Source organism: Diadema antillarum, unplaced genomic scaffold (genome assembly GCF_040938485.1).
Source record: "Diadema antillarum isolate AM-2024a unplaced genomic scaffold, OU_Dant_1.0 seq00000345_RagTag, whole genome shotgun sequence".
NCBI lineage: Eukaryota > Metazoa > Echinodermata > Echinoidea > Diadematoida > Diadematidae > Diadema > Diadema antillarum.
The window spans coordinates 569,187-591,804 of NW_027271356.1; the positions used below are offsets into that span (position 1 = coordinate 569,187).

The 22,618-nt window shown below is 38.8% G+C and overlaps 1 pseudogene; it reads left to right on the top strand.

Moving 5' to 3' along the window:
- The first annotated feature begins 1,395 nt into the window (after nt 1-1,395).
- The window catches only part of LOC139730965 (uncharacterized), a 51,497-nt pseudogene continuing 30,274 nt past the window's right edge, over nt 1,396-22,618 (top strand).

Here is a 22,618-nt window from a genome sequence, read left to right on the forward strand (position 1 = left end):
CCTCTGATATCTTTAAATACTAGCTGACTAGTAGGAATCTACAACTGTACGTGTACTTCTCTGATCTGAGGCTGCTGTGCATACATGGGCAATTGCAAACTTGCACAAGGCGCTAGTGTGGTATTGCACCGACTTGTACAAAGCAAGCCACCTATAATTTGACCATATTAAAATGCCTGCTATATCAAGTATATGTACAAAACCTATGCTTTTGCGTGTGGTCGAATTTTGGTGCCTGAGGTCAAATAAAACCTTGGTGCAGGTTTTGTAATGATTTTAAGTCATGCAGAAACTGTTCTATCCCTAAAATTCACACCCAAAAATACATGTATCTGTCTACAAAAGTTAGGCCACTTAGGGAAGAGTTGAATAATTGCTGTTAATTTTGCCAAAATTAAAGGAAACCAAAACCCCAAAAGAAATGTGAATTGAATGAAAGCAGCAACATTAGTAGAACCCCACATCAGTGAAAGTTTGAGGAAAATTGGACAATCGATGCAAAAGTTATGAATTTTTAAAGTTTTGGTGTTGGAACCACTGGATGAGGAGACTACTAGGGGTCATGATGTCCTGTGTGAACAACATTATAAAGAAAATATAAAGGGAATTCCACAAAAATTCATTTTTCATTCATGAAAATTACACATTCCATCAACTTGATATTGACATGTGTTAAGGGCAGCAATTATTCCCCGTGCTTTCTGAAAGCGGTTAGTCAAGTGCTCTTTTATTATGCTAGAAAATTGAATTTTTGTGGCAAATGAAAATCCAAACTCGAGATTCTGAAAATAGCGTGTGTTTTTTTTAAACATGGGGCTGATGTGAAACGCCTATTGAGATGCAGCGTGCGGGCATTAGAAAGAGGGGTATGTGAGGCTTGCACAAAGGAGCAATTGTAACAGGAAGTATGTAGACAACAATTTACATTCCAGTCATTAAAGAGATACTTACACAAGTCACTTCAGACCTGACACACTACCATACCTATAAGATTATGGGGGGGGGGGGGGGGGCAAAATGGTGGCAGCAGTTGATGAAACTGTGCCATTTTCTGCTTGCAATGAGCTGTGTGTTGACATTTATAAGCTCTGTTGACAGGATTTTAGGATACGATATTGGTTGAAATTAGTGACTGCAGTAGTTGGTATTTCAATTTCAGAAGGTACATTGTATATGAAAAGTCTATCTTTCTTGAACCATGTTTTTACAGTAGTACTTTCCCTCAACTTCTTACCAAGATATGTTATTCTTTGTATCTTCTGGAGGATCAAAGTCACATGTTCCATTGATGTCTGAGAAAAGTGTATCAGGATCTACATGCACTATGTCACTAGGGAGTGATATGCAAGTTGGTGACTCACAATATTTATTTTTCCCACCCTTTGTTTTTGTTTTTAGGTTGTAAGTGGGAAGGGAAGCTGTCACAATGGCTTCCTCTGGAGGTCACCGTCCTCGCTGCTTCTTTGATGTCCTTGTTGGCAGCTCTGGAGGTTAGTTGGAATCCTGTTGTTTTTTTTTTCTTTGACCTGTTGAGACCAAGAGAGTTAAGGTCAAGTAATTTCCACACTTGGGAATTACATGCACTTGAATTTCCCTTAAGCATCATTGTATTTCTAATGTTGGTACTCCTATCAAATGAGAAATATAAAAAAGGGATAAATGCAGCAATGCCAAATATTTTGTTGTTGTTGTTGTTGTTGTTGTTGTTGTGTCTTTACCCATATGTCTGTTCCTACTTAATATGCTGTACCATTTGCCAAGAAGAATAGTGTGAGTGGACCAAATAAGACTTTCTAATAGCTTTTACATCACACAAAGATGAACTTTGACAGTAAACAACAGGTATTCCGTAAAAAGATCTTTGTCAAAGTCAAAATGTCACATTATGTAGGCCTAATACCTCAAGAAGCATTTATTAAATGAAGGTTTGATTAAATCTGTGACTAAAAGTAAACTGCAAGTTGATACGTTAAGCTTAATATCTGAAATCATACAAGTCTATAAAAGTAATGTTTTGTAATCATTACCCTCAGGCAGGGTAGACAGAGATTTATAGGTGGAGCAGGATTATCACAGTGAGTAGATTGACAAAAGACTGGCCAACGGAGACTTTATTTTGTATTATGAAAACATACATCATTAATTCAATGTCTGCAAACATATACATTGTATGACCATGAGACAGAACTGAATAGATGCCCTATGCGCTTCAACATTTTGCCATGTGATTGAATATCTCAGTTTCATTGAAAGTAATAGCGTGTGCATTTGACTGATTGATATTGTGTGATTTTAGTTTAGCATTACAATGCTGCAGTGGATTGAAAGCAGTCAAATATTACCAGCAGAGGTACATATGATTCTTTATTTTTGTTTTTGCCTCATCCATGTCATTGTGTGTGTATAATTGGATGTTTTTGTGATATCAGTGTAGTCAGCATGTATTTGTATTTATTGCATATATACATGTAACTTAGTCTTGATGATATGTTGCTCAACAAGCCTCTTGAAGAAGACTGCAAGGCTGAAGTAAGAAATGCTAATTTTACAGGAAATGGACAGTTGACCAGGTACAAATTTTAAAAGGACCTTGCAAAGTCTAGACATACTTGGAGATGGTCTGATCTCACAGAAGTGAGTGAATGTTTGTCTGGTTTGACTTGACCGCTTTAGTGGTCAGTGACTCTAACTGCTGTCTGTTGCTCATGAGGTCAGTAAGTAAATTCAATTATTACAGGAGTCGGGAGGAATCAGGGATGGATCAACTGACAGGAACAAGTTGTAGCATTCTGTTTCATGTGGCAGATAAAGTGAAGTTAAAAGGCTGGGCAACTGTTGATGTGATGACTATACAGTCAGTTACACATATGTTAGGCTAATAATGCCAGCATGTTAAAATACAAATAAGGAGGACACAAAACCATCAGCTGTAGGCATCCTAATATATTACAATGATATCATATTGTTCATAGCCTTCTTTACAGCAAGAAACCAATATTTTAATATTGTATTAAGGTGTTTCATTCATCAATTGCACAGCCAAAATTTCCTCAAATCTGTTTTTGAGTTAATCTGCGCTTGTATGTATCTATGTATGTTTTATGAAAACAAACAAATAGTCATATATGAATACTTTGTATATATGAAGACCTCCCTCCATGATCATTGTTAGTAGTTGCAGAGGAGCTTCCAGAGGTGAAACAATGCTCACAACAACATGAACAGAAGTGAGACAAGAAATACCCATGCACCAGTCTTTCCAAAGTGAAATATGAGAGGGATAATTTTTGTTGAAAGACTTATAATATGCCCCTCCAACTGAAAAGACATTCAGGGAGTCCGTCTCCTCCCAGACTTAGTACAGACAGTCTCTTCTATCAGTTTCTGTAAATAACAAGGTACATGTATCCTGCATGTATTACTTCATTAAAAGCAGGAAATTAGTATAATACAGTGGTGCAGTGTTTTATTGAACTATCATATCAGTAACATTCTCTCATAAGATCCATGTTTGAAATGATTTGCACCTGAATGAACCTTGATGTTTTATATAAACAAATAAAATAGATCTAGCTAAATTGATGCTTTCTGTTTGAAGACCAATCCTCAATATTCATTAGCAGCACAGAGGAACTTCCAGGGGGTGAAGCATAGCTCCCAACAGCATGAACAGAAATGAGACAAGAAATGCCCATGCACCTGTCTATTGAAAAATGAACCATGGGAGGGATAATTTTTTTGGAAAGGCTTGTCCACCCCTCCAACTGAAGTGACTTGGGAGAGTCCAGTTCTAACTTGAGACTCTCCGATTTAGCACGGACAGTCTCTTCTAGCCCAATTTCTGCAAATGATAAGTTGAGCCCTTGCCAGGGGGCTGATCTTGCATGTCTGTGGTGACAACATTCTGCTCTCTTGACGGGTGACAGTGGTAGACTTGCAGGTCTTGTGGTTACTTCAGGTTGGACTGCTGGTCTTTCCAAGCAAGGGTTGGCTGTGTGGATGCACTTGTTGTCACTTTGCTGTGAGAGAAGAATTTGTTTGTGGAGTAAAATTGTAAGTTACCTGATTGGATTACAACATATTTAGTTTGTGTGAAGTATCTTACTCATCATTTTCAAAATCAAGAGTAGAAGTGAAGAAAAGCAAAGCAGAAAGAAGTTGCTGTCTAGGACCTAGCATACTCAGTGTTTTTACTGGGAGACTACAAAATGAATTTTTAATCATTGTGTATGGCCCTTGAGGGTTTTTGACCAGCATCATTGGGCATTTTACTTCTCTATCATTTGACTTACATCAAATATCTGTTGGGTATTTTACCCAGCTGTGAGTATAATTTGAGATTATGCTATTCATTAGTGATGATGAAATATTTGAACAATTTTTTTCCCCATCTTACAGGAGGAAGAATCATCTTTGAACTCTTCTCTGATATCTGTCCAACAACTTGTGAGAATTTCCGTGCACTGTGTACAGGTAAGGAATGATGTTAACTGCTTTCACTTAGCGTGCTGAATTTCAGTATTGACATTTTGATGTGACAGCTAGGCAATTTAGATTTAGTCTGGAGCCGTAGTAAAGATATCAAATAAAAAAAAGCAAATAAATTATTCATGATAAGCTGTTGAAATCTCATTGCAAGATGATGGAGCATGTTTGTTTAGAAGTGTTGTATGCAACAAAACAAAGGCAGAAGCCTTTGTTTTGTTGTGTTTACATTTTTCCTAAACTAGTATTCCTGTGTGTTACCCAATGAGATTCAGCCAGAAGTGGAAGTATGTAGGACCCTATAGCTTCCTCAAACACAGTGTGAATTGTTCGGCCATCATCCTGAAAACCTCTCGGTGAAGTTTTCACCAGTTTAGTAGATTTTTGAATCGCAGGGGAAACACTTGTCCCTCGTAACTCAACTATTTGGCAATTGTCCAGATACTGAGGAACATCCAGAGGCCAGTGGTAAATTGAAATGTTCCTGTAGTGCTACAATTGCAATGTCATACAAGTTTGCAACATGCTAACAAGGTGATTGCTTCTGGTCTATAATTTATGTATAACTGTAGTCCCCAACAGCTACTCTAGTTATAGAAAAATAATTAATGATAGAATAAAAGAATTAGAAATACCAATGGATATTATTAGCAAGAGAATAAAATTCATTATTCACGCCTTGGGTTGTTTTTACTGCAACTCATGGACAAATTGCCCTTCATCAAAATAAATAAATACTGATGATTCATTGTTTTATGTACACATGATGAAAATCATAGGCATACACACTTGGGTTGGATATGAACTAACAACCTTCTGATTGTTAGACAGGCGTCTACTAGACTACCAAGCTTCCACCCAATAGCCAGTGATGTTTCTCATCCCTAAATATTACTTATTTATTCAAATTAAGGATTCATGCATCAAGTTGTTTTTATTGTAACAAATTAATGTTGCGAGATAAAATGAATTTAGTTGTTTTAAATGCATTTGTATGCTTCTATGTGTATGTCAGAGACTCCAACCCCAAGCACCTTCTGATCTGGAGATTTTCCCGCCCAAACCCCTAGCAAACGGGAGACTCCAAGTTGATGTGTGCGAAGCGCGAAGTTCCTAGGATTCTAGATGTTCTCTGGTGCTATCTAAGGCTTATTTTTTCAACATACGATAGAAATAAGTAAGAAATCCTTTCCACCGGGAGACACAGAGCCAGGGCGGGAGAAATCAATTCTCAAATGGGAGAGCGGGAGATTGTGCAAAAATGGGCTTTCGGCGGGAGATCTCCCGTCGAAAACGGGAGAGTTGGAGTCTCTGGTATGTAAGCCTATGTGTGAGTCTAATAATCACCCTGTAACAAGAAAGTACAAGTGTAAACCTCGAGATGCTAGATGAAAACAGAAAAAGTATGAAATGTATTTTGTAAAACTTACATCAAAGGGAGACACGCTCACACAATGTTTACATTTATGATAGTTAAATGATAGTTAAATAACAGCCCATGCTCTCATGGAGTTCAAATACAGTCAAGACGTCAACACATTTATAAACCATTCATGTGACCCATGCCCAGTCAGTACGGCTTGTAAACAGTGAGCAGTACAGAAATTCTGCACGGCACAACGAGTGAGGGTAAGGTTTGCAAACAATTGTGTGTGTACCTTGGAAGGGCATGAATTAATGCAAATGCAAAAATGCTGATAATGCATAATTGACGAGTGTCAACATGTGGACGTGTCTCTGAGACCCCGTTTACAGTGCGAGGCTCGGCCATGGCCGAGCCGCGGCCGAGCCCACCTTCATTTCAGTGTAAACGCGCAAAAGGCTAAATGCGAGGCCAAAATTGGCCTCGCATTTGGCCTCGCTCTGGAGGTGGTCTCGGCCGCGGCCAAGCCGGCCAAGCCCGGCCTTTTCTCAGTGTAAACGCAAACTGGGCCAAATGCGCGGCCAATTTTAGTCTGGCTTCCAAACCCTCTGCCTGTATCTTTCGCTATTCGGGATATTAACCCCCTCAACGTCGAAAACTAATATAGTTTAAGGTGGTTTTGTCCTGCAAAGGATTTTTTCCTTCGGCAAAGGCCTTTGCCCGAACGGCGACTTTGTCGCCACGGAATTCAGTTGGCAAAGGGTCTGAAAACCAGACAATACCAAATTGCGTTTGCTTACAAGCAGAGCGCCACTACGACAAAATATTGAAAGGTTTGAATCAAAAGCGCGGCCGCGCCCTGCAGTGTAAACGGACAAAATTGCATGATCCGGCCTCGCAATTGAGGCTGGGCCCAGCCCCGCACTGTAAACGGGGTCTGAGACTACAGATGGATGCGTATGTTATTACGTGTACCTCTGCCAAGGAGGTTATGTTTTGCCTGGCATCAGTTTGTTTGTCTGTTTGTCTGCCTGTTTGCAAAGTAAGTCAAAAAGTTATGAATAGAATTGGATTAAATTTTCAGTAATAAAAAAAATGATAATGACACAAGGAACAGATTATCAAATTTTGGGAATGCTCCAGATCATCATCTGGATCCAGGAATTTATTGGAATTGTTGGAGGATTCCTTGTCATTGGCAGGGTTCATCATGATCATTAGATGGTGCGCTTGGTCTTGAGACCGTCAGAGCCATTGCGCTGTTGACCAATAAATACAGCGGAGGCAGCGATGGCTTGTAGGCAGTGAGAATTCTGGTATATTTTGATGGTCAAGGAATCTACTAATGCAGATTATCTGAATTTAGGACTGTAATATAGGATGGAAATCACAATATGGGTGGAAATGAGCTGCTCAATGGAAGTGCTCTCCGAGTGCTTTTCCAGTTGCAGATGCTACATACACCTTTGCTGGAGAAATGTGCGTGTTGGGGCCACTTGGAATTTTCTTCCAGAAAAGACATTTCCGTGTCATTTGCACAGTAAATGTTTTTAGAAATTCTAGCTGTTGTGAGACTATTCCATTTCTGAATTAATTTTTTTTTTTTTTTTGCTGGAAGTTTTGGTGAATATTCTGGGTAAATTTGTGTCTCTACTCTTTATCTCCAAAAAAGAAAAAAGAAAAAAAGAAAGAATTGTCTGGAGGACAATTTTCTTGAAAATTTGCTCAGTGCGAAAGGAACTCCTTCCTAAAATACCAGTTTCCCCATTCTGGTTCAAACCCTTGACCTAATGCCTTAACCTTATCCTAATCCTAGACCTCCAAAATCTCCTGGCTGATCTATTGAGAGGAAGTGGGGAATAGGTCCGTTGGGATTAGCACTAATTGAAATTGACCTTATGATGGAGAACCATATGGTAAGCATCAAGCATTCTCTTCAGTGAATTCACAACTTGGCACAAAGCCAGCAGCACATTGCTAGTCGAAACCGTGCTACTCCATTTGAGATGAAGTTTTAAATGAAAACTCATAAAGTGTGTATTGGACATGACACATTGAGTGGCCATTTGTTTCACCGAGATTTCAGTCACAAATGTATCAAACCATACATTTCAAGCTTTGAGCATGACTGTAGTTATCTTTCATTTCCTAATTGGGTTACATTACTGTTGGTACAACTTAATGTTTTGCCGATGCCATCTTTTTGTGCAAACTAGGAACAAAGTGTGCAATCAAATATGAATTTGTTGGCTTATGTTCGAAAGGCAAGAATGATACCGTCAGCCTCTGTGCTCTATCTGTTCTTGACAATGAAGTAAGCTTAACTATATCAGATTTCTCTATCCAGCAATGTTAGAGAAGACATTTGGATAACACTTTGGCATTCTAGAATATTGATAAATGCAAGCAGTAGGCTTCTTAACTTACATTACAGTTGACCTATTGATATTATAATAGTATTGAGTAAAGACCTGTCAATCTGTAATATTCTTGCTTCTAACACTGTCCACCACTCTAGAATATATTCCACACAAATTATCTAAAGTATCCAGAGAGGTCAAAGCAAAAATTGATATTATGCTTCTATTTGCGTTTACTTAACTTTAAGAAAATAGATAAGGAAATAAATAACAGAGGAAAATTGGAATTAGAATATAAGATTATTTGGTTGTTTCATGAATTTTTTTTTTTTTTTTTTTTTTTACTGGTCATTATTCCTGTTACCTTTCTTCTGAAAAACTAGGTAACATTAACATGACAGGGAAATGTGTGTGTGGTTTTTTTTTTTTTCATAATGTGGTTGGTGCTTTCCTGTGAACTGTTAGTGATATCCAATGCAATATAGATGCTGCGTGTAGATGTGTTTGAAATTGAACAGTGTCGCAGATATGGCATTCTGCCTCACTCTGGAGAGCGAGGAACAGCTGATTGATGTGTTATCAAGCTGTGACAGCATGTGGCAGCATTGGAACAACTGATGTTTAGTACCATCGTAGTGGGATGCTGTGATAACACCAGAAGGGAACTAATTATTCCTGTCACTTGGTGTCTGTGATGTCTGAGAATATAGTACCTGACTGGAATTACTCTGTTTTCCAGGCTCCAGAAAGTCTCCCTTTCCAAGTCCTGGCGAGGTTTTTCGGTTTTGCTTTTATCTGAATTCCAGGCTTAGTTTTGACGATGAAAAATTGGCTGCTGGAGACTGAATGTTGCTGAAGAATCATTGTTGAAACTGTATGCTATGAACTGCTGACATGGATATCAGCGGTATGTGAGACCTAGTGTGAGAGCTGTCTTTTCAGTTTCAAAAATAGCACATCAGTAATTTGATTGTTACAGGAAAAGTTTCAGTATAAACTTGTCATCTTGAGTGTGCCGGTATGCTTTCACATGCCTGATTAAATCCTCACATTTCGACACAAGAGCAAAGGTTTGCAGTTTTATTTTCGTGGTTATTTTTCCACAGTACTGTGTACCTCAGTAACCAGTGTAATTCTTTCATCATATACCTAGAAGTGAAAAGGAAACTTGCAAGTGATGAGTATATGGCTTGTAGAATGGGGATTGGGTGGGGGGGGGGGGGGGGGGGGATTTGTTGATGGAATCATGGACCTACTTGGAATGAAGCCTTTGGTCCTTTCTGGTTTTCCTTGGCCGAGATCAGTCATGAACTGACAGTGTTCTCCTCGTGTACGTGCAAGGAGAAAAATACCACCCACCATTGAGCAGGCAAGGGGCTGAGATTTTATTTCGATCCCCTTTGCCTAGCTTTGTACTTTCGCATGCAGAAATCATTGTAGAACTTGCATGGAAACATGGTGTGTCTCATTTACACACTACAGAGAAGTCAAAATTAAAGGGGATGGCTAGTAACTGATCAGTGGGAATCAGTGGGAATGCTGGTGGATGATTGTTTCAATGCTTGTGGGATTCATTTAAAAGTACATTATGTATCTATTGTTGTGTGAAAATTATTTGCTTCAGAATGGTCTCATATTCAAGTAATGTGCAGTTTAATGTTTCCAGGTTAGCATGCCTGTGAGTGTCGGGGCAATCGTTAACGGCTTGCTGGACAAGTGGTTTGCTGCTGAAGGTGCTACCAAATTCATCTATTATATATAGTATATTGTTTTTATCTTTTTGTGTGTGTGGAAGGAAGGTGTATTGAATCCAACCTTGCAGAGCACATTACAACTTCGCATTTCTAATCATACACTTCATTGGCTTTTATTTCTGCGTTGTTGTCACAGTAATATGTTCCTTGGCACTTACGAGTGTGAAAAAAAAAAAGAAAATTCAAAAGTGATCTTTCAAAAGTATAATGTCCTTGCCCAACAAATGGTATGTCAGCCAAAATTTGTTGCATCTTTTTAGATGTCACATGTGTAACTTTGTGAAAGAAAGAAGAATTTGCAAAAGAATTCTAGTATGCTGGAATTGCTGTTTGGAGAGGAAGATTTAAAAAGTGGTAAAACCATGTGAGCAAATACATGCCAAAATGTCTAGCATATGAGAGCTCTCTTTCACCAGGCTCTTCATCTGCTCAGTTGTAATCTTAACCTTTTAGGTCATGGCAGATTGTAAGCTGAGATTGGAATTGCCAGTTGAGATGACTAGTCATTCCTTGAGTCAGGTTTGTAAGGATCAGCTTTATCATCTCATTTTTGTCTGGCAACAGAAAGTGGCCCATCCATTATCAACAGTTAGATGTTTTACTTACATTGCACCTTACCAATTTCAGAAAAGACAATGAATGAATTGAAATTAGTCACAAAGTATCATAAATGTCTTTTCTGTGTTACATCAGTACTTGAGACAATGGCTTACAATATTATGTAGTTTTTGAGTACTTCCTGTAGAGTCATCTTAACAAGAGTCGTCTTTTAGACTCATTTTATTATATTCATGTTTTATCCGTCTGATGATTATTTGTTGTTGTTGCTTTTATCTTCTAAACATCCCATCGAACTTCCACTCGTCTTTCTTCCAGTGGCATCACTCTGTGTTAATATTTTGCCTGCTCTGTAGGAAGCTAATTCTCTCTTCAGGATGATATTACTGCACAAGAACGTGCCTTGTGTGGTCAGTGGCAGTGAGATAGGTTTCATACACTGTATGCCACAGAGAATCCATTCAATAGAAACAATATGTGCAGAGAGGAATTCAGTGAGCAATCTTCCAGGGGAGTTGTCCAAGAGAATTAGGCGAGTGATTACCATGCCGATATATTGGCTAGGGGGCTGTCAACGAGCAGAACTGAACACCATGTGGGCCAAGAAGAAACGGTTCTGGTATGAACTTTGTGTAAGTGTAGAGAAATAGAGGAGAAATTTACCTCCTCCCGCGAAGTGTTGATGGAACGCGGATGACCCGAGTTACATTCGTGACAAAAGCTTCCTTGTGCGCAGGGTTCTTTCAGCTTTGCCTTAGAGGCAGGGGGTGTATTGGTGAGATATCAGGGGAAAATGGGGCTCAGCCTGGCTGTGATTATTGGCCACTTGCTGGGTCCCTAACTGGTTGAGACAGGCTCTCTGTTGTAAGTTTTACATGGCTTATCCCGAATTTCATGGTATCATCCATGTAATTTGAGCAAGGACGAATAGCCAGGGTGGTTGAGGTTCATCCTCTCTATTGTGTGTGTGTGCCAGACAGATGTTTGCTTCTGTTCAGAGACAGTCTGAGTTAGATATTGTCATATTTCATAGAAATAACTATTGAATACATTACCTATAAATGAAACAAAATAAAACACACACACACACACACACACACAATTCATAACATGGGATGAGATTTACACCAGATAGGTGTATTTCACATATGATACAGGTACTAGTAAAATCTGCAAGCACTGCAGTCTCATTTGTGGTCTGCCATTAGGAAACCTCTAATTACTACCACTGTGGAATCGATGCTGCAATATCTATTCCATCACACATAGAAAGTTGTGATGTTAAGTGCTGAACTCTGAATGATGGTTTACATTCCAATTTCTGAATGTTGATTGTTGAAATGAGTAATGGGTGTAATCAAAACAGTTTCTTTGTCCTTTCGTTCAACTAGACATTTTGAAGAAAAAATGCATCACCTTTTTCTCCACAGCTCAGCACATAAGTTTCAAATTGACACATGATCTATTGATCCACTTATCACTTGTCATGCAATATAGTATAGGCTTACTGAATAGCATGATTTTACATTTTTTTCTAAAATGCCAAGAAGACTTTAACACAGATCCTTGAAATTTCAGGGGACAATGTACAATGTAATCTTGATTTTTGCGTGTTTCCCGTAGAGTGAGCCATCACCATACATCTGAATGCTACAAATAATTGAGTTTTATTGTGTTTTTATCAAGACTGATTTATGCCTATGTTATAGTACATACATAACTTTCGGTAGGACATTCTCTACTTGCTGTCTTTTTGGTCTACGCGTATAGCTTTAAGGACAAGTTCATCTTCATGTACATGTGAATTGAGTAAATGCAGCAATATTAGCAGAACACATGAGTGGAATTTTGAGGAAAATCAAACAATCCGTTCAATAGAATATGAATTTTTTCATATTTCTGCGCAGTCACTGCTGGATGAGAAGACTACTGTACTTCAGTTTAAGATATCACATGTGCAGTATGTGTAGAATGATACAAGGAAAATCTACAGAGAATTTCATGAAATTTCATTTCAATTCTTTAATCTCATTTCTTCAATGGATTGTCGGATTTTCCTCAAACTTTTACTGATGTGTTCTTGCAATATTGCTGCATTCACTCAAATAACATTAAGGTGATAGTGTTCACCCAGCTCCCAGCCCTCCCCTGCCTTCCCAACAAGATGAAACAAGGTACAGAAATTATTGCCCTAGTTATGCTTTGTTCCCCCCCCCCCCCCCACACACACACACACTGGTAACTTCAGTTTCCACCCCACCCTTATGTTAATAGTGTAGTGATGAGAGGTGGCTCCATACGTGCAGGCCTGCCACAGGAAATGATTTTATAGACCAATCACCCAACGAGGCAGATGGAATCTAGGACCACAAGGGGCCAAGTTCTCCCTTCCTGTGAATCAAAGTCGACAGGTCAAATGAAGTATTGTTCGATTTGGAAGGATGCCACAAAATTATTGTATGCACGAGTATTGCACTGTGGGAAAACTCAAAAGGACCAAGTTTTATTCCTTTTCTCTGGCTCAGTGCTACGCACACTGAATGTATGCGCCTGTATCAGACAATGTTTTTCATGCATCTGAACCCAGGATCATTCAAGAGAGCGCACATTATACAAATGACGCACAGGACTGAGTGCGTCAGTCGGAATTGTGTGCATAAGGTAACTGTGGATCGAATGCACGAGGCGAAGCCGAGTGGGTTAAGCTAAATTCCATAGTTACCGCATGCGCACTATATTCCGACTGAAGCATGAAAAGACATATGTGCGTCATCTGTTTTAGGCCTATAGAATGGGTAATTTTCTTGCCAAAACTCAATTTTTCTATCATGTTACCCGATGATAAATTTACTGGATGCATTTCCTTTTGACTTGCCATAGATGAGAGCCCGAAAATCATGCATCCAGTATTTACTGGATGCATGATTTTTTAGCCAATAGGCGTCTCGTACTGAGTGCGCGAACCTTTGTTACAAGTGCGCGCGCAATAACATGTTTACCACTGTGACTTGGCGTGCGGCCAGTACAAAATCAACACATAATAGCTCTCGACCAATGAGATCGCAGGATTCTCGCTACCCATTCTATAATAAAATAGCACTATACTCTACATGGTCGCAAGGGTGGTCTGTCCTTCTAGTGCAAAGGAAATCAGGTGCTCTGGGGTGATAAGGGCCTTAGAAGGTGGACTCCAACTGCTCTTACTTAGCACCCTACGGGTAGAGGTTGAGTCACACTCATGCTTCCTCTGGAAAAGTCCTACCTCCACCAGCGAGGCTTAAAATCACCTAGCTTGAGCACTTGAGTAGTGTCTGTGAACGCTAATACCAATGATGTGCTTGTGGGAGGGGAAGAAATTGAGAAACATTTAGAACGATGTTATGATTGAGATGAAATCACTGTTTTCCAGCATAGCGTAAGTCTTGTTAAAGAATTGTCTATGCTACATGTGCATGGTAGTAGTCACAATTACCACAGCAAGAACAAGAACTTAAGGGCTTTTTACACTTGTAAATTTTTGCTTAGCCCCGGACCAACGGTGGGGCTAAGGGGGGGCCTTAGCCCCACCGTTGGTACGGGACTATCCTTAGCCCACTTTCTGTTTACACTCGTTTTTGCCAAAGTGGGCTAGCCCCACCGATAGTACGGTACTATCTGGCCCTGCAAAATAGCAGGGGTTAGCACCGCAATTGCGGTGCCAAGCAAGTGAGTGTAAACAGAACGAAAAAATAATCCTGGGCTAAGCGACGGAGACGAAGTCCGACCCTCACTGACCAATCAGAAACGAGGTAATCAAGTGCTGCCGATGCGTGCGTGTACGTGTACAGTACACAGCGTAATTATGAATATTCATGTGGTTTGGAAAGTCCGGGGCTAAGAAATACGAGTGTAAAAAGGTAAGTTTTCTCCTTAGCCCCGGACAAGAGATAGTACGGGACCAATTGGCGAGTGTAAAAAGCTGAAAAAATTGGTACGGGACTAACGATAGTCCTGGGTCAGAGAAAGTCCGGGGTTAAGAAACACAAGTGTAAAAAGCCCTTTAGAGTGCTGGATGAATTTGAATGAGTCATATTAGTTACCCGGGTGATCCTTGACCTCGAGGATAGCTAACCTTGAGGATAATTTCTATGGGGCATTAAATGTTGCACGGTCCATTTCGTTACAAAATCGGACATTTCATAGCAAAATCGACCTTGCGACACTTGGCGCCCCATGGAACTTATCCTCAAGGTTCCTGCGTAAGCTTTTATTTTCACGAGGGTTTAATTTTCACGAATTTTGTGAATCAATACGGGACCATGAATTTAACAACATGCAAAACTGTTGCCATATGCTATGCTAATAGTGCACTTAGATGTGCACGCGGCACCAAATCCTCGACACCTCAATTTGTCACCGAAGCCTTGGTGTCAAATCGCTAAAACGACATCTTGCAAAAATGTTTGTGACCTCCCCATTCACGAAAATATCTGTACGTGAAAATAACGGCTTATACAGTAGCTATCCTGGAGGTTAACACCATCTGAATTATAGTCACAGTAAAATAATTACTCCAAAGAAAAATACACAAAACACAGAAACAAAAATTAAACTAGAGATTGTAATTTGTCATTACTGACAAATTAAGGTGATCCGATTTTTTTTTTCAATGATTCGAGTCCTGATCGCAATAGGCATGACCATACAGGTTTCGTCTGTTGTTAAAAACGTTGGCCGTGTGATGTTTGAATTCTCGTTTAGAAAAGGGAGTCATATCTGCCATCTTTGGTACCAAATTTCGTATACACTAGATAACGAAGATACAACAACAAATACATATGACCTTTGACCCACCTTTACACTCCCAAGATGACATCTGAGGAAAAAGTGGCTATATTGTGAAATGATTCTTGCGACATCGTCTATACGTGTGCAAAATATGGGAAAGATAGGACAGGTATTCGCCAAGATACAAGATGAAACATTTATGACCTTTGACCCTAATTTACATACCCAAGATGTTGTCCGATCTAGTAGTTGTTATTTTATGAAATAATGTACGAGACATGAACTAAACATGTGCAACATATGGGGGTGATAGGGCGTGTTTTTCTTGAGTTATTGCAAAGAAAGTTGCAGAAAGAAAGAAATATCTCAATACATAGAAGATAAGCTTTAATTTCAAACAAGTTTTTTATCGTGATCCCGACATCGTATGAAAAAACGAAATCAAACTTAACGATAGCGCGAAGTCTCAGCTACATCATATTAAAATCTAGGAGAAATTCACCGAAGGATAAGTGAGCTAGTGCTCGATAAAGACAATCATGTCAATTTTCACATTAAAGAAAATTCCCTCCCATAGAGATAACACGTCATAACGAAGATACAAAAAGAAGTACATATGACCTTTGACCTCAATTTGCACAGACAAGATGGCATCTGAGTAAAAAGTGGTTATCTTGTGAAATGATTCTTGTAACATGGTCTTTGCGTTTGCAAAATATGGGAAAGATAGGACGTGTATTCACTAAGATACAGGATGAAACACTTATGACCTTTGACCCTAATTTACATACCCAAGATGGTGTCCGATCAAGTAGTTGTTATTTTATGAAATAATTCACGTGACATGAACTAAACATGTGCAAAATATGGAAGTGATAGGGCGTGTTTTTCTTGAGTTATTGCAAAGAAAGTTGCAGAAAGAAAGAAATATCTCAATACATCGAAGATAAGCCTGAATTTCAACCAAAATTTTTGACGTGATTCTGACATCGTATGAAAAAACGAAGGGCACACTTACGGTAGCGTAAAGTCTCATCTACAACATATCAAAATCTGGGAGAAATTTACCGAAGGGTAAGTGAGCTAGTGCTCGATAAAGATAGTCATGTCAATTTTCATTTCCAGAAAAACTGCACTCCCATAGAGATAACACGTAAACTGGTCAAATTTGACAAGGTTACTTTCAATCCATTTTTACGAGGTGATACCGTTATCCAATCAAAATTTAACAATTTTATGTTTGAAAGAACATTAAATAGGCTACAACATACTGAAATCTGGGTGAAAATTGACAAAGGACTAGTGAGATACGCTCGAATGAACTTGATATTTGATGACGTCATTTTGAAAATTTACTTTTTTTACTTTATTAAGAAATTTGATATCTTTTAATCATTTTGTCAGCATTGCCACCCCATGAAATGACATGTACAACTCATAAGCTTTCAAAATATGTACAGAAAATGGGGGGTCACCGTCCATCCTGACGAGTAAAATCGGATTTAAATTTGGCGGTTTTTTGGCATAGTTGCACTGTATATCGCCATTGACGCGCGCGCGGAATTTCAACTTTGACGGGCCCGTATGACGTCATATTGAGTCGGATTGACTTGAAACTTCGTAGAAATATTCCTTGACATTTCAGGCAGCCGATAAGTGTGAAAAAACGGGAAAGTTCTATTGCATATGAGCTGTGCGTGCGTATATGTGCGCGCGCGTACGCGTCCGTCCAATTTTTTCAATTTTTCAAAAAATGCTCCAAATGGTCTGAAACGTGTGCAAAAAAAATTTGAGCTCGATTAGAGCATGTCAACATTTTAACGTGCGCGTACGCGCACGGTTTGAGTGTAAACTGAAATGTGAGAGAATGTGTAGAATACGCTTGATTTGAACTATATGTGACGTAAATTTCATTGAAAAATTCCTTTCCATTAATGAGATATTAATGAAAATGTGTTTTCATATAATGACGTCATAGTGACGTCACGGTCCATTGATCACAATGATTTTACAAAATCTGTCGTCTTTGTGACATGATACATATATGGTATAATTTTGAAATTGATAGGCAGAGGACTTTCTGAGTTAATCTCTGCACAACTTTTGTCCAGAAATAAAGAATCAGTACAGATACAATAGGTGATCCGAAGGATACTCGGATCACCTAAAAAACCCTTACAATCGAACAACTGATGAAAATTCAAATGCTTCTTTTTTCCAGGAGATCTTCTCTGTAGGTGATTTTACACAAGTCTTTTACCTGCTGTGTAGCTGTAATAGTTTTCTTCAAACCCAAGCCTGTCCCAGTTTGTTATTGTATTCACTAGTCGTTGCTTGGTAACACAAGGTCAGACAAGCTTTCCGGTTGCTAGGGAAAGCCTTTTGTATTTTGGTTGCAAATAGAATGTGAATGCATTACAAAACTCTCCCATTAAATCTAAACAGATTATGATAGGTCCTGTAAAATAGACTTCAGACATCGGAAATGTTATATGGTTATATTGTTTCAAGTCTATAGCATAGAATATATGAAAAGGAATGGGCAATCTCTGAACTTAATACTATCCAGCTGGCTATTGATTTTGTATGCTTGAAGCGGACTGGTTTCTCTATGGCCATATCTGCACCTGGCGCAGTATTACCACACACATATCATACACAACAATATCACATTGCAAAGCATGAAAGAGCTGGTACGGTTGTAATTGTCAGCATGTAGTAGCCCCACTGTGTGTGCACTGTGGAGTGTGATTTGATTGCAGTGGGTGTAAGAGAACTTCCCCTGAGATGGCTATGTGAAAGAAAGCCATTAGGGCTGGCATTCTAACCCCACACTCCCAGGTCTGTTTTACACATGACTGCAATGACATTCAGTGCCACGGTGTGATGTACTGTGTATATTATGTACAGTGCATAGTGATCTATAAGCTCTGGAATCTTGTGTGATAATGAAGAGTACCTCTGTCATTACAAGGCAATCACACCACAAATGATGCAGCAATCTTGTCAGGGTTGGAACAAAAAATATATACAGTGTATATGTATATTTAAAGGATTCATGATGAGGAATACTGATCTGAGACACATCTTTTCTTCCCAGAAAAGGTTTTGAAGTAGAATCATAACATTTTCTAAAATGCTTGTATTCAGAGGGAAATATGATTTGAATGCAGGCATTTAGGTGAAATGACAAGACATCAGTGAAATCTGGTGCAGACTGAAAACACTGGAAGAGTGTGATCACTTTGATATCTCTGTGCCATCTAAAACCTCATGAGTTTTGTTGTCATGAAGTACATTCTGAGTACACTGAGATTTTAAGCTGCAGTGTCACATTTTATTTTTTGAGAGACCGTTTTGCTGTTTTTCTGTGCTGATGTGAAGGTTTTATTAACACTCTTGCACATTGTTAAAGACAGAATAAAGCATTTGTTTTTCATCAGAATCTAGGAAAGTTCTAATTAAAAAACAAACAAGCAAACAAATCATATTGTTTTATATTATTAAAAAAATGCAGGTTGTCATCACTTTTTACCCCTAATATCAATAATATTGTCCCCTTTCATTTAAGTTATTCTACTCATGACTTTATTTTTTCTTACATTGCAGGTGAAAAAGGCATGGGTAAGACTACAAACAAGCCCCTTCACTACAAGGGCAGTACCTTCCACCGAGTGGTCAAGGATTTCATGGTCCAGGGTGGGGACTTCAGTGCAGGTAAGTACCGTACCATATTTTCTCTATGCTCCTTCTGTTGATCTATCAGTTCTGTAGCATCAACTTGAGTCAATGTAATCATGCTGTTTGGGGTAGATGATATCACAGAGAGATGTTTTTCCTCGACTGTTATAGAATCTGCGATGTGACAACAGTAAGGCTGATATGAAAAGAGCTACAATGTAGTGTAGTCTGCTGCAGTGGGTCGCTGTATCATAGATCTATCCACACACTGCAGTGGATGTTCGGTAGGCTCAAACGTAATGCACTTATATTGAGCCTTTGGTAGGTCATGGTAACTCATCACACACACACACACACACACACATACGCTTACACACAAACACCCATGGTCTCTCCCTCTCTTTCTTTCTCCCTCCCATGCTGTTACTGTGTCCAACTGGATACTTTCTGCCCGTAATAGCACCTGTCACTTCCCAATCAATAAAGGAAATTGGGAGACGGTTAACAGATTAAGGAGTGACGGTCAACCAATTCATTTATTCTTGCCCCGTATCCTGTTAGTAGTGCAATTGTCTACTGTAATTTGTACCTCCTGACATCAATTAAGGTCTTGTTTCATATCCACAAACCCAAATACAGCATTCAAGTATTGAGCTGAAAAATGAAAAGCTGTAAAGTGCTTAGAAAGCCTTTTTGCTGTGCTCTTTGCAGGATGTATGTCTGTCAGTGCGTGACAGCTGCCAGTCTGAATAAGATGTAGTAGAATCCAATTGGCAATTAGGTTTTAATAGCGCTTAAAGAACAAATTTTTTTAATGAACAAGTGTATAAATAGATAATTGTAAGCTTCATATTGGATCACACATAAAGTGATTTTAGACAGTGTGAAGGCATGATCATTTCGCTCTTGTCAGAGGAGAAGCTATCCGTCTTCCCTGTTCAGTAACATGTGACCGTTTCCTTTAGCAGTGATAGGAGGGTTTTCTTTTTGCTGTTGTTGATAAAACCCCATGGCAAGTAGCCATGAAATGTGACCTCATTGTCTTCCGATTCATGCTGTAATCTTTTGGAAATGTGTTCATAGCAAACACATTTGAAGACTTTAAAGATGCACAACATTTGCTGCTAGCATGCCCATTGCCAAGCAGCTTGAAACAGTTTTGGATAGTGCTATGATCTTTTCAGAGTGATTGTGAGAGCTGTTGCTAAATGTCTATATATTTTTATAAAACGCAGCTGTAGTATTAGCAATTTTTTGCTAAAGACAACCCTTACTTTCATTGTGTTAAACTTAACTAAGAGTCAAGTCTTGGCACTCTTCCGTTGACGAAGAGGGAATTTAGCGTGCAATAGAATTAGTTCACACGTTTTTTACACCTGGAGATGGATGTGCCCCTCAATGCATCAGGCGCGAGAGGAAATCAAATGCATGCTGGTAACAAGTGCATGACAGGCCAAGTGCATTTCCTGTGAGCCAATGCTGTAAAGTACTATGTTCGGTCGCTGAACTGCTGCAATACCCCTTGTATTAGTATTCAAAATGCATCTTTTTTTTTTTCAAGGGGGGGGGGATGGAGGGGAAAACAAATCAGCAATAAAAAGTAATCAGAAACTGCACACATTTTAGCACTAATGTCAAGTTTTTGTAAGACTCTTGCATAGTGGTAAACCTTGATTTAAAAAAAGAAAAGAAAAACAAAATTGTTGTTGTTAGTTTATAGAAAGAAAGAAGAGAGAGAAAAATGAGGCCCTGTAAAAACAAAATCAAAATATTGATGTCAAGCAATGGAGTAACAGCCATGTAGCTCTACAGATTGGCAATTGTGGCTGTGATGTTCATAGATATACATTGTAGTTTATTATGATATAAATAATTTGGGTCTTGGTCAGTTTTGCTCAAATTAGAACAGTTGTAGTAAAAATTGCTGGTTTAGGATTAAACAAAGGAGGCCCCCTTTGCTAGTGCCATTTTATGAGAGTATCAGGGTGATAGCTACTTTGGATACCATGGTTGCCAGTTTCCACAAATAGACATGTATAGGCCAGAGGTTCAGATCAGTGTAAAATGTGAGGACAGTGTAATGGAGCTACAGTTGGTTGCTGCCATGGTGACGGATTAGTAACACACCCTCTAAACCTCTACTGCCTGTTGTATGTTGTATAGCATATTGCCATGCTATTTCCTGTTTTGCAAAGAAGAAAAAGAAATCAAAAGTTTAAAGCACTTTCAACAAAATTTGCCTGTATTCTTGTAAGGGTAGGCACCTAGATATTATGCTCCATACCTCTGTATGAAATAGAGTACGTGGGAACTTCCTGAAAGATGCAAGATTTCCCATACAACAGATAAAATACTGTTGAATTTATTTCAGCTGATTTGAAAGAATTAATTTTAGATATTCTGATAAGGGTGCTCGTGTGAATGATAACTTTAATATCAGAGCTAACTGGGTGGGGGTAAATACTGGATTGCTGTCAACAAAATAACCTGTTTTCCCACCGTAGCGCATATTGTATGAATTTCTTGTAAATGATAACAAATTGGCCCCCCTCCCCCTTTAGGTACACATGCATGTGATTGCACCATTTCAAATATCACTTTTAGATAGCATGTGTCAATTTTACAATGGAGCCATTGCTTGTGTGCCAAGAAAACCTAATGGTTTGCAAGTAGAGTATGTTGAGGTTGTTTGCCAAAGTTTTCTCTCCTCTTTCTTGTGTGCTTGTCTGTCTATCTACATTTTTCTCTCTACATCTTCCCCCTACCTCATGCAGATTGAAATCTATTTTCTTTGCCCACAAATTTGCCCCTTCAGCAGTTTTCAAAAGACCTGTTGGGGTTGCATGCCAAAAGGAGGAAGAGAGAGAAATATGAGTGTGTCTATGTTTTCATCTGTGAGTGTATGAGAGAAAGAGAAGAGAGGGAGAGAGATAAAGAGGCAATGAAAGAGAAAAAGAGAGAGTGAGTTCTTCTCTGGGGCTTTATATAATGTCAGCTGTTATCCATGTCAATCTGACATCTGAAGAAGATCCATCATGTTGAAAATCGCATAGAGAATTCTTTGTCATGGAGTTCTAGTTTCATGGGATTGGTCATTCTTTTACTCTCCCAGGGTGCCAGTGGCCTTTTTTTTTTTCTTCGTTTATTCTTTATTGCTATTTTTTGTGCTGGTGAGACTGTGGCAAATCCTAAAATGGATTTGTTCTCCAAGTTTAGAAATGTGGAGCAATGCTCAGTGACTTGAGTGTGTGTTTAAAAGCAAGTCTTGGCGTTTCAGGAGCCACCAAGTTTACATTAAAAGCCAGCAAAAAGTCTCATGAGGCTTAATGGGTCAATTACAACATAGATGACATGAGATTTACAGAATATGAGTTCAGATGTAAAGTTTACCTTTTTGACAAATATTTTGAGGGTGTGTTTATACTAAGGAAACAATTGCCTGTCAATGGAAGCCTCCCTAGTCCATGAAAAATCAGTTTTCAGTTTATTTTGGAGAGAATATTTTGTTCTTTTTTTTTCCCAAAAGAGAAGTTATTATGAGTTTTTGAAGCTTGCTTGATTTCATATTGCTTCCCCTCAGGCTTTCATGTACTATGTCAAGATGTATTTTCTTTAGCTATCCTGCAGCATGGCTAGTTAGACATTGTAGC